We start from the raw sequence: 13,153 nt of genomic DNA, 5'->3' as shown, positions 1-13,153 counted from the left end.
AAACATATATAAAATCTTTAAAATTGTTTATGAATATAATATATTATGTATGTATAGTAATAAAATTTATGTATATAACTTGTTGGTTCGGTTCGGTTATTTCTTCGATTTTTTTCGAACAAAACCATAACCAAACCAAATACTATCGGTTCTTAACAATCTAAAACCAAACCAAACCAAAACTCAAATTAAATCGGTTCATTTAATCGGTTTGGTTTGGTTTTTCGGTTATGTGTGTATATATATATATATATTAAGGAAGGAGTGTGGGAGGGGATGAGGTCTGAATTTAAAAAAAAAACATTTTTTTTAAAAATAATATATATTAGTAATACTTTAATCTTTAGTTTTAAACTAATATTAATAGTTTATTTGATTTTTATCAAAGTGGATTATTTTATCCATGTGAATATCATGTGACAAGGTTTTTTCAAATAAAAGAGAGAGTGTATTACACACACCAGTGATGTGTGTTTCTCAAACTAATAAGTGATAGTTTATGTATGAAACTCAGACTCCCAATAGTTTTGGTATGAAATTCAAAAAAAAAGAATAACTTAAATGTGTTTTTAACACTTATCTCGTTGTAATTTCATAAACTTATAAATTGTCCAAACCTTTTAGAAGCAATTGACATTTACTTGGTTATAGACGCACTAGCTCCCTTTCTTTTGATTTGCTAATTCTAAAGCGTAGGCTTTAGCGGACCCAAAGAATTAGTCTCTTTCATAATAAATGAAAAGTTTATTCTTCATTCTATAAAATTTTTATGTATATGAATGAGAATACAAGGCGTTAGAAAAAAAAAAACCTTTACTGGTGATGATTTTCAAAGCTTAGTTTAGACTTTGGCAAGGCTATAGTAGGGGGTTACATAGGAAGAGTCGAAGACCATAAATAGACAAATGTAAAAGTAATTGAGAATTTGAATAAGTAAAATACATATATTAAGTAATTTTATGTAAATGATATTATTTTAATTTTTAATTTTGGATGAAGTAATGATTCCTAAAATATAGGTAACCGATTAAAATATGTTATTTTTTAAAAATAAAAAATAACTATTTAAAACATAAAAAAAATAAAATCAAAACGTATATTACATCGAAATAAATCATGAATTTTCTATTTTTCTTTACCTATTTTTAATCACATTTTAAAAGAAAATTCGAACACTTTTAACTATTTATTAACAGTTGATATCTGTTTATACTTATTAAATTAATATTTGTTTATGCGTATTAGTTTTCAAAGAAATCCCTTCATAAATTTTATCTAAATGAATAAGTTAATGAAATATTTACATAAAGATAATTACTTCAAAATCTAATTGTTGTATATGTAGATAAAGCCAAATAATTAGGGAACAATTACTTCATTATATATATTTTTTTGCAGGATGATTGGTGTTTAATGTGCCAAATTTGAATTTTTATTTTAATATATTATTAAAGTTATTATTTACACATATATAGTGTGTAACATTTATTTGATAATATTATTTAATAATAAGTTAAATTTTGAAATTGTCCATAGATTAATATTTATAATTATATTTATTACTAACCGCGCAACGCGAGTATTTATAATAAATGATGAATACTTTGTAAAATTAATTTGTACGCCTACTTTTTTTTAATTCTTTTTTATGAAAAAAACAATAATAGTGTAGCACTCATTATAACACGGTATACTCTTTATTAAATTACTCATCATATAACAATAATACTCAAATATTGTAAAAATAATCTCTAATGATCTTAAGTTATGTCAGGTAAGTGAGAATTTGAAAGAAGTAAATTACTTATATTAAGTAAACTAGTTTAAAGAAGTTCAAATCTCTTTTCATTCAATTGAACCATTAAATAAGATAATAATATTTTGTATTCATATTCTTGTTATAATAAATAATGAATACTTTGTAAAATTAATTCATGTACCCCACACATATCCGCGTACCTATCATTAAATTAACACTATAAAAAGGAATATCATAAACTTGTCTGAACACGAAAAAAGATCTACCTTAAATCTTATAAAAATAAATAAAAAAATCATTGAAAATGTCTTCAAAATTGCCTCTTGTTTGCCTCATTATTCTGGTTTACATCACTACTAGTTCTGTAGTTCATGGACAAGGACTGATTGTTCAATTTGAAAACGGAATGTTGGCTTGCTCAGGGCAACATTAAAGCTACAATTAATTTTTCAGAGCCAAGCATAATACAAACTTTTTCCTTTTCTCCAATTGTTGCAACAATTGATCTCCCAATTGATCCTAATGTTAATTGTACTCTTCTTCCTACCTCAGGAAGACTTCAAGCTCCCATTTCACTATTAGAATTCCCAACTTTGGTGAATTTATGGTAGTAGAGATTGAGGCATTTGACTATATAAATGAAGTATAGGCTCATCATGTCATTTCTATTTTCATAATAATGCATAACTCTTTGAGTTAAATAAATAGTACACCCTATTAATTATATCACATGGATTATGGAGTGAATATAAAAGGTCATGTATTTATGTCAACTATTTTCTAAACTATGATGGTATCATTCAATTTGTTTGTCTTTGTAAAATTTTAAGATGTCGCCACGTGTCTCTCCATTTAGTGTAAGGATATACATGATCTAAAAATATGACGGTAAGGGTATATAAAACCTCAAAATATAATGAAGGGTATTTGTATAATATTTTTGAAAGTTTGGGGGTATATTTGTCCGTTTTCCCTTTTTAAATTTTCATTTTTCAAACTTTTACTAGACTATTCATTACTCCCTTAGTTCACTTTTACTTGTCAGACTTATTCTTAAAATGGATTTTCATTTTTATTTGTCTTTTTTGATATATCAAGAAAAGACAAAAAAAAAATTCATGTTTTACCTTCAACATTAAATACGTATTTTCTAAATTATTTTCCAAGACATAATTATTTAATATGGGATAGTTTGGTAAAAATCTTATATCATTAATTATTCTCTTAACGGGTGTGCCAACAATACTTATCCACTTTACTATTTTGGATGTCCAACAATACTTGTCTAGTTTATATAACTAATGAATAATTTATCATTTTATGTTTCTCTTACCCTTGCTATTAAATACTACTTCCTCTATTGCATATTAACTTAAATTTTTATGCAATGCACACATATTAAGAAAAACATTCAAGGATATATTTTAACCATAATTCCACTATTGTCCTTTGTGAAATCATAAATATAAATTTTTAGGTAGTATACTTTATCTCCTAGAAAATATAAAACTTTAATAAATGAAAGGACAAATATGGAAAAAAAAATCAAACATTCATTTCGATCTTTGAACAATTCAATTATTTTGAACAATGAAAAAAGCCTAGAAAATCCAGTTAATACTCCCCTGTCCCTATTTATTTGTCCATTTTTTATTTGGCACACCTATTAAGAAAATAATAATTGACATAGTGAATTTACCATTTTACCCCTATTAATTGATAGAATTCCAAAATCAATTTACTCATTAAAAAAGTTCTACCTTTTTCAAAAACATTAACTCTCTACTTAACTCTATCATTTGCTGTTTTTTAATTCCACTAGAAAATAGTAGACAATTATTGTTGGACAACACATTATATCAAAAAAGCATAGAAGAAACTGCTACATACAACTCCTAATCTCCCATAGAACAATTACCTTGCCTAGTAGTTGTAGTGCACTTGAGCTAAAACTAAGGGGTTCTTGAGTTGTGTTATTTGATCATGATGATAGGTGTTTCATCTTACTAATGGTAATTGTTTTATTATTGTGAGCGATTTAGTGGGATTTTTTTTTTTAATATGATCAATATAGTATTTGTATGGCATATCCTTGGCTAGTGGAGTTTCTTGGACATGGACGAAATTTCACAGCAAATTAAAGATAGTTCTAGTATCTATTCTCCACACTTGTTATTGATTATGCATCTTGTTAAGCAATTTTAATTGACTTCACCTCTTAAAATAACGTGATAACTCAGAAACTTTCATAGGAATCAAAATTAAAATAACGCGATAATTCAGGAACTAAAAATGTCATAACGCGATAGCATTATAATTCCCACAGGCATTGTAATTTCAAAGAAAAGTTACCTCTCAAGATCCACAGTAGAGAGGAATGCTGATTTTATATGAGATTCCGAATCAAAATAGGAATTCATGATGGTACCAAGAAATTTCAAAAAGATTAATTCAGCCACCTACAATGAAAATTGGGGAATTGATGAACATATTAATGAAATAAATTCCATTTTTCCAAAGAAAAACAATAAACCTTGAGGAAGGATAACAAGAAAGAAATTATAGAACATATAAGTACCAAGAAACATTTATATCATTCTAATAAATACGAAAACAACACATTTATTAGGTCAGTATATCCCAAAGTGTGAAAGAACATAAAAGTGCATCTTTTTTTTCTCACATTGTATAAGTTCTTATTTTTAAACTTTGATATTATATTTCAACAATATCTAAAGCATGCTTGAGATAGTTTTTACATAGTGAAGTCAACACTGCAAAAATATAATCAATAAAAAATAAAATAAAAAAAATATATATATATATATATATTTCTTGCATTTCTATGAATTATGATAGTGAATTCTCTAAGATCGCTATTTTTAACTTGATCACTTTCAACCTAACTCATGATAAATCCCATGTGAGGGATATATTGACATTTGGCCATGGGCGAAATTACCAATACATATCTATATACCTATCGTAAATTAACCACTATAAAAAGGGATATGATAAACTTGTTTGAACACAAGAAAAATAGTCAATCGATCTTAAGAAAAAATTATTGAGAATATGTCTTCAAAATTGCTAGTTGTTTGCTTCATTATTCTGCATTTCATCACTATCGTGGAGCAAACCAACCCCAACTTGTAGTTGGTGTACGGTTTCAAAATGGAACATTGACTTGCTCCGCGACAGGAAATCCTCCGGGCCTCGAAATTCCCGGAGTACCTGTCGATATTTCTTCTGATGGGGGTGTATTAAGACAAAAATGGATGTTAAAAAGGCAAATTAAGACAATTTCAAATGAATTTAGTAAGTCAATTTTGTTACCGAAAAGAAATAGCCAAGGAAAATGTTTTCATGGATAATACTTTCTTGGAAAACAAGTGGATTTCTAACTGTAAGTAGAAAATATTTTTTAATGTTTGGTTGGTAAATGAAAAATATTTTCCAATAAATAACTTTTATTTTTGGCTTGAAACTAGAAAATATTCTCTAGAAAAATGATTTCTGATCCGAAAATCAACCCCGATAATTAATCTAGGACCCGACTCTGACACCCGAACTAGGACAAGACCTCGATGACCATTCCAAAATTCGACCCTGAGATCTGACCCAGGAAAATATTTTTCAAATACAAATTCTTTTTAAAAAATTATTTTTGGAGGGGTACGGCCGGAGGGGGGGGGGGATTAGGGATGGGGTGACGTAAGAAATGAAAAAAAAATTTGAATGGAGAGGGTCGGGTACGACGTACGGGGTAGGATAAAAAAAAAAATTAAAGGATGAAATAGAGTTTGGGAAAATGTTTTCCTTAATTTTTGAAGGGAAATCATTTTCCTTAAATTTGAGGAAAATGAGTTGATTTAGAAAAAAAATTCCAAAACATATAAGCCAACCAAATATGAAAAATTTGGAAAATCAGATAATGTTTTCCTTCCTGCCAAACACACCCTAAAGCACAAAGCTGTTTGCAATAATTTGATTTCATTTACCGGTAATAATAATAGATGCTAAAAAAGTTAAACCGAGCCATTTTGAAAATAAACTTATCAACCATTATAATTGTCATTAAATAATTGACGTTAATAATAGCATGTGGCGTTTGAGGCAAAAAAGATTATCATTATCGATACTTTTCAAAACATATGCTAAATACTTTAGCAATTTTATATATGTACAATAGAAAATTTTAATGATCGATAAATATTTTATGCAATTCTTATTATTACCGGAAAAGGCCACCCATACTGAACGTTGTCTCTATCGTCTATACCACAATTCAACAAATGCACACTTCAATTTTAATTTAAAGTTTTTTGAAAAAATTTAGTAAAACAATCTCCAATATGCTATGCTTTCGATATTATTAAGTGATTCACACAATCCCTTATTATGTCTTTGTATTTTCGTAAACTTAAAATGTGTCCCAAACCTTTTAGAAGCTGTTGGCGTTTACTTGGTTGATAGACACATTCCTTTTTTTTTTTATTTGCTAATTCTTAAGTAGACTTTAGTGGATTATTCTCTTTCAAAATAAATGAAAAGTTTTTTCTTCATTCTACATTTAATTTTTATGTATATGAATATAAATACATGACGTGAGAAAAAAAAATTATGAGTAAAGATTACTTTTAATTGTGATTAAAATATACTAGTTAGTAAATAAATCAGATTCATTAATTGAAAAATAAGACATGTGTCAACATTTTAGAATAACATTGGAGGTGAAGCTCAATGGAAGAGAGTCAAGGCCTACATATATTAATTTAATGTTAAGGTGTAAGGATCTCTTTTCATTCAAAGTCATTCAATAATATTGATTATTAACGTTATCATAAATGATAAATACTTTATAAAATTAACTCGTACATCACTCTCTTGTGATTTTTTTTATAAAGTAAAATTTCGCAAAAAACATATTATATCATTCTTCATTCTTATATGAAAAGAGCACATTTATTAGGTCATAATATCCCAAGTGTGAAAGAACATGAAGTATATTTTTTCTTACATAAACATCAAAAAATAAGGAAATTGTTCTTACACTATATAAATTCTTGTTTTTAGAGTTCGATATATAGGAGTATTATATTTCAATAATATCTAAAGTATGCTTGAGATAGTTAGTTTTTACATAGTGAAGTCAACACTACAAAAATAAAATGCAACACCAAAAGAATAATACTATATATTATATCTTGCATTCCAATGATAGTCAATTTTCTAAGGTCCCAATTTTCAACTTGGCAACTTTCAAAGTTGTTTCAACCTAACTCATGATGATAAATCCCGTGTGGAGGAAAATATTGCAAGTTGTTATGTGACATTTGGCCATGGACAACATTACCACACATTTCTAGGTACACATATCGTAAATAAATCACTATAAAAAGAGATATCGAAAACTTATCTCATCACACAAGAAAAACACAACAGTCTAATATCGAACTTAGAAAAAATTATTAAGAATATGTCTTCAATTGTTTGCCTCATTATTCTGCATTTCATCATCACTATCAGTCTTGTAGTGAATGGTCAATATGTACGATTTAATAAAGGAATGTTGGCTTGCTCCGCGACAGGAAATCCTCCAGGCCCGGGACTCCTTGGAGTACCTGTCGGTATTTCTTCTGATGGGGGTAACACAAACCTTATAACAATGGTTACGAGTCGTGGAGGCAACGTTGATGCTACATTTAATACTTCACAGCCAGATATACTATCGCTTATGTCAAACATATTATCTAATTCTTCAGTCATTGCAATGGTTAAACTCCCAATTCCTAATGTTACTGCTTGTCCTCTTCTTCCTATCTCAGGAACCCTTCAAGCTCCCATATACATATCTACCCTTAGCGGCGTCAATTATGGTGGACTTATGATGCTAAATGTTGGTAGATTTTTTTATAAAATATAATATAATAGGCTCATGTCATTTCTATTTTAATATAATATAATGCATAACTCTTTGAGCTTGTCGATCACCTATCTTGCAATCAAATTTATGAAATAATCGATATATTTATATGCAAACTTATGATGTTTGATTTATTCAACAATTTTGATATCTGGTGTGAGCACAATTGCGAAAGAGGGAGCCCTCACGGTCCACGTTATTGGTGCAGAAGGAGACCTCAAAGGCAGAACAACCGTGGAGTCAATGCAATCGTGTGGGCGATATCGCACAGTGTTGGCACGATCTAAAATATCAGGATACTCAGTACTATAGTTTGAAGAAAGATTTAGCAAACAAAATTTCAATCGATTTTAAAGTCTTAAATATACAAATAGACTGAAATATACAAATGCATGACCCATTTGTATACCGAAATGTACAAATGTAGGACCCATTTGTATACCGAAATATACAAATGCAAGGCCCATTTGTATACCGAAATATACAAATGCAAGGCCCATTTGTATACCGAAATATACAAATGCAAGGCCCATTTGTATACCGAAATATACAAATGCAAGGCCCATTTGTATACCGAAATATACAAATGCAAGGCCCATTTGTATACCGAAATATACAAATGCAAGGCCCATTTGTATACCGAAATATACAAATGCAAGGCCCATTTGTATACCGAAATATACAAATAGACCAAAATATACCAAAATATCTTGCAAGAAAATCAATTTTGTCATCAATAGGATCAACTAGTGCTGGTACTTATGCTTAACAAATATATTATTTCTAAATTTAAAGCTAAGTGTCAACACTAGATGGACACAAATCGATCCTGCAAGAAAATCAATTTTGTCATCAATAGGATCAAATAGTGTTGGTACTTATGCTTAACAAATATATTATTTCTAAATTTAAAGCTAAGTGTCAACACTAGATGGACACAAATCAATCTTCCAAGAAAATCAAATTTGTCATCAATAGGATCAAATAGTGTTGGTACTTATGCTTAACAACCACATTATTCCTAAATTAAAGCCAAGTGTCAACATTAGATGGACACAAATCAATCTTCCAAGAAAATCAATTTTGTCATCAATAGGATCAACTAGTGTTGGTACTCATGCTTAACAAATATATTATTTCTAAATTTAAAGCTAAGTGTCAACACTAGATGGACACAAATCGATCTTGCAAGAAAATCAATTTTGTCATCAATAGGATCAACTAGTGTTGGTACTCATGGCAGAAAAATCATTTTTGTCATCAATAGGATCAACTAGTGTTGGTACTTATGCTTAACAAACACTCGATGAACACAAACAAATTATCACAAAATTTAAACGAAGTATCAATACTAGATGGACACAAACACATTATAAAAAGAAATTGTACTTGAACATTAGAAATTTAGAAACACCAAACCTTATCTCCTACTTTGATGAAAGGAGCTTGTATCAACTTTATTTTATGTTGAGCTTCCTCATATATAGAGAGAGAGTTAGAGTTTACAACATTATTACAAATCGAATGAACGAATAATAAGCAACGTAATACAATATTAAAATAAACATCTTTAACAAAAGTGAGCCTGGACACTCAATCCAAGTGACTTTTCTCATTTTCCGGGAGAGAAAAAAGGATCTTGCTAACATCAAGAAATGATTGTTTCATCATGTTATCATCCAACAACAAAAAGAGAGTTCTTTTACCGGAACAGTTAAAAGAGTATAAGAAACAGGTTTTAAATGTTGTCGAGGGTCTATCCGAAACAAGCTCTCTACCTTGTAGGGGTAAGGTCTGTGTATACACTACCCTTCCCAGACTGCACTCTTGGAATTACACCGGGTATATTGTTGTTGTTGTTGTTGTTAAAGAGTATAAGAAGCAGACTTTACAACTTAGCATTTATTTGCGAGGAAACATAATGTCTTACTAAATTCATTTTCCTGGAAGTTTGTTGATGAGGTTTTACATAATAAATGAACTATAAGCATATTTTATTTTATTTTGGATTATTCAAAGGGAACAGTTGGTATTCTCTTGGTTTTAGAGACCTCAACAAAATAATGCCGAAGAACAGACACACAGTACATAAAACTAGAAAAGTGAGGCAGACGGATTTAAAGTTACCATGGAACTTGAGATGCAACTTTTGGATCGCTAAATATTTGAACAGCTTTATGGTGTTTGTTTGTAGGAATTGGCTCTCCAGCTAGTGTGTAGGCATCACAGATAACTTGTTTCAATTTAGACAAACAATACTGCCAAACTTAAAACCAATTAGATTAAAGATTCAGTAAAACATCATGAATCGGTATTGTTTACTAATAGCAAGGTAGAAGTAGCAGTCTCAGTAGTGGTTGCAGGTGCAGATGAAGAAGACTTGGATAAAGGCACGTATGAGTAGCAGAATGGAAGATTGGCTTTTTAGATAAGGTTTCGAAAAGCAGTTTTTCCGCTTGTGCGAATCACAGTTCTTCTGCTTGTGTTACCTTTACAGTGGGTGGAGTCCCATCCAAGCATATCCTCATATCCTATTTTCAGTCTTTTAAAGCTGCTTTCGAGCCAGTGTAAGATGCATTGAGTTCCTCGCCACTTCCAGTTGCAGTGCCAATTGCTAATCACTCTCCCAAAGGATGTCCTTGGTGTTGTGTTGGCAAGAATCTCTTCGGAAAAAGAGGCGCTTTCTAGATCTAAGCGAATTTGTACGCCACTGAGTTCAATTCTAAGCTAAACCCATTCAACTGCAGTCAAAGGGTAAAATCTTCCCCTGCGTTGATAGAAAGAGCTTTATTTTCATCCAACTATTAATATCATAAGAAAGTTGTTAGCTTAGGGCAGAGGTATGCCACAAGCCTACCCGAGTTCCACAGCATTGATGTCGTTGTTTATTCGTTTTTCGGGTGACCGTTCTGGAATGTACATACATAATTTCAATTTTCTATTCAATTAAAAATTCAAATTGAAGTATGATACTTTTCTGATATCTGATAATTCTATATCGGGAACATATATAAATAATATATATCCGTCTAACAATTTATCTTGGGGGGTTTACATATACTGATAATTGTTGTTATAATTAATATTAATAATTCAAATTGAGAAGGATTTTTTGATTGAAAAAATCCATACTGAACTGATTAGTTATATATCATATATCAAGTTGTATTTTCTTATGTCATTAGGAAACCAAAATTTGGAGATTCAAATCCAAGAATCATTCATGCATTCTAAGGCAATAGTTACTGGGTCCTATTTTCAGAAAGTTGAATTTTGTATTTTGCGACTGAAAATCCACATTTTATTTTTCAATAGAAAGGTAAGAGAAAGTTTTGAACATTATGAATTTTGAGATAGACTCAATCGAAATTGAAAGGATGAATCAAATCCAATCACAATCAAAAGGGAAGAACAATTAAGGAAAACAGAACTCAAGGCGCAAGTACAATAAAAAAGCAGTTCAGTAATCCGGGAAAGGTTTTCACCGATTTTGTATTTGTAGCATTTTGGCGACATGGCCGAGTGGTAAGGCAGAGGACTGCAAATCCTTTTTTCCCCAGTTCAAATCCGGGTGTCGCCTGATCAACAAAAAAGTCGAAATATATTCTTTTGATATAACCCGCCGAATGATTCCCCAGCAGAAGGTTGATACTTGTTTGATTCTAAAGACTAAAACTATTGCATATTTAGGCTTCTTCAAGGAAATATTCGAATGCTAGAGGGGCTATCAAGACTTCGAAAGCTTTCTTACATTATACGATAAGTTAGTAAAGGCATTTCAGGATATGATACGAGTGAAGAAAATCCCTTAGTAAGTCGGGTGCCTAGAAAGGGAAAAGGAGAGTAAGCAAGGCTTTTAGCAGAAAAAGATGAAAATCGACTCTTTATCCCCTGTTCATTCTTCCAACAATTTATACGGCTTGATGAGGCGCGCTTTTCATGCAGAATCAGTCTTCTCTGGTGCTAGCTGTGGAAAGATTCCCTAGTTCCACTCCGCCCTGACAATTGTTGGAATTGGTCTCGAAGAAGCGATTGCCCGCGAAAGTCGTAGCCCTTTAATTGCTTAGGGGAATCGGCCTTCTTTAGTCAAAGCTTGTTCTATTTTTTGTTAACTGATTTATGTATCGGATTCCATTCACCCCACGGTTGGGAATTAATGATTGGCTCTATCTATAAAGATTTTGGATTTGTTTATAATGATCAAATTTGATCTGGTCTTGTTTCCACCTTTCCAGTCATTCTCGATACTATTTTCTTTTGATTTTCCGTTATTTAAATCGTCTGTCTCCGTCACTTGTAGTTATTTATCATTCAATGAATGACTGATAAAGGATCCATTAATATTAATCTAATCCAATTAGAATGCTTGGTACTGAGTACTTGGGTTCTCCCAATAACTAAAAAGTGTAGCATGCCTGAATCTAACTGGGGTTCGCGTTGGTGGAGGAACTGGATCGGAACAACTCACCAAGATGTTGTTACCACCACAGAAAGGGTCTTTGAATATTGCCTGAGGACTGAGGTTAAATGATCAAGGTTAGCTTTAGAAAGGGGAAAAATGAAAGGAAGAATTTTTTTTAAAATAAAATAAGGAATAAAAGAATGAAAGGAAAATTCTTCGAAAAGAAAAAAAAAATCAGTTGTTGATCTTACTATAGAATGACTTCACTGTCTTCTCCTGGTGCTTGTCCAGCACTTGATCCATCGTAGTTCCACTTTGGGAGCTCAGAAGCATCCTTGACTGGTTTTGAAATAGTCTGAAAATTCAAAAGGAAGCAATCAAGAGAAAATACATGAGATAATCCAAATTCAGTTTCCTAAACTTTTGTTGATTAATTAGAGAAGCAGCATTATGTACCCTTGATTTACTGGGCATGTCAATTCCCGGAATTTGCTGCTACGGCTGGCCGGAGAAGAAAGGAGGCAGAGGTAGGCGGATGTTGTCCGTTTGGAGCTGCATCATTTTCCCGGCGTTGCTTGCTGCTGAACAGAGTTGTTGTTTCGCCGAAATGAGAGAAGAGAGGAGGCACCGGAGCTGTTGTTCTCGCCGTACACTGCTGCTGGTGGCTGATTCTTCGCCGGAGAAAGGAGGGGAAACGAGAAAGAAGCTCGTCGGTCAGCGCTGGTCCTTGCGTTGCTGTTGTTTCTTGCTTGCGTTGGCCGAATCGACTGGCTTATCATTCGCCGCTCGCCGGCGTTCTCTAGTGGCTGCGGGAGTTCGCATCACTGGGCGCTGCTGCTGCTCGCCTTCGTCCTCATCGCTGCTGGCCGTAGCTATTGGAGACGAGAGAGGCCTCGCTACGGCTGCTCTTCTTTGAGAGGAGGAAAAGAATGAACATTTTTTAAGGGTTTGGGTCTTTTAGATTGAAATAGGAAAGTGGGGAAGTTTCAATCTGACCATTGATTAGATGAAGATATGACTAGGATTTGATCTCGAATTTTGATAGATGGTTGAGATTAAATGGAAA

At 31.6% G+C, this 13,153-nt stretch overlaps 1 long non-coding RNA gene and 1 other non-coding gene across 2 annotated transcripts; one reads left to right on the top strand and one right to left on the bottom strand.

Annotated features, from left to right (window-relative positions):
* Positions 1-11,193: 11,193 nt before the first annotated feature.
* Positions 11,194-11,265, top strand: TRNAC-GCA (transfer RNA cysteine (anticodon GCA)). Its single transcript has one exon. It is a non-coding gene; the product is annotated as a tRNA-Cys (tRNA).
* An 879-nt stretch (positions 11,266-12,144) lies between these two features.
* LOC102593017 (uncharacterized) lies at positions 12,145-12,572 on the bottom strand. The gene is made up of 3 exons (XR_369031.2): positions 12,544-12,572; positions 12,339-12,442; positions 12,145-12,202 (listed from the first exon to the last, which is right to left on the bottom strand). It is a non-coding gene; the product is annotated as an uncharacterized lncRNA (long non-coding RNA).
* Between the last annotated feature and the right edge of the window lie 581 nt (positions 12,573-13,153).

This window comes from Solanum tuberosum, unplaced genomic scaffold (assembly GCF_000226075.1).
Source record: "Solanum tuberosum cultivar DM 1-3 516 R44 unplaced genomic scaffold, SolTub_3.0 scf01168, whole genome shotgun sequence".
In the NCBI taxonomy this organism is placed as follows: domain Eukaryota; kingdom Viridiplantae; phylum Streptophyta; class Magnoliopsida; order Solanales; family Solanaceae; genus Solanum; species Solanum tuberosum.
Note: the sequence above shows the minus strand (reverse complement) of the source record. Positions and strands in the feature narration are given on the sequence as shown.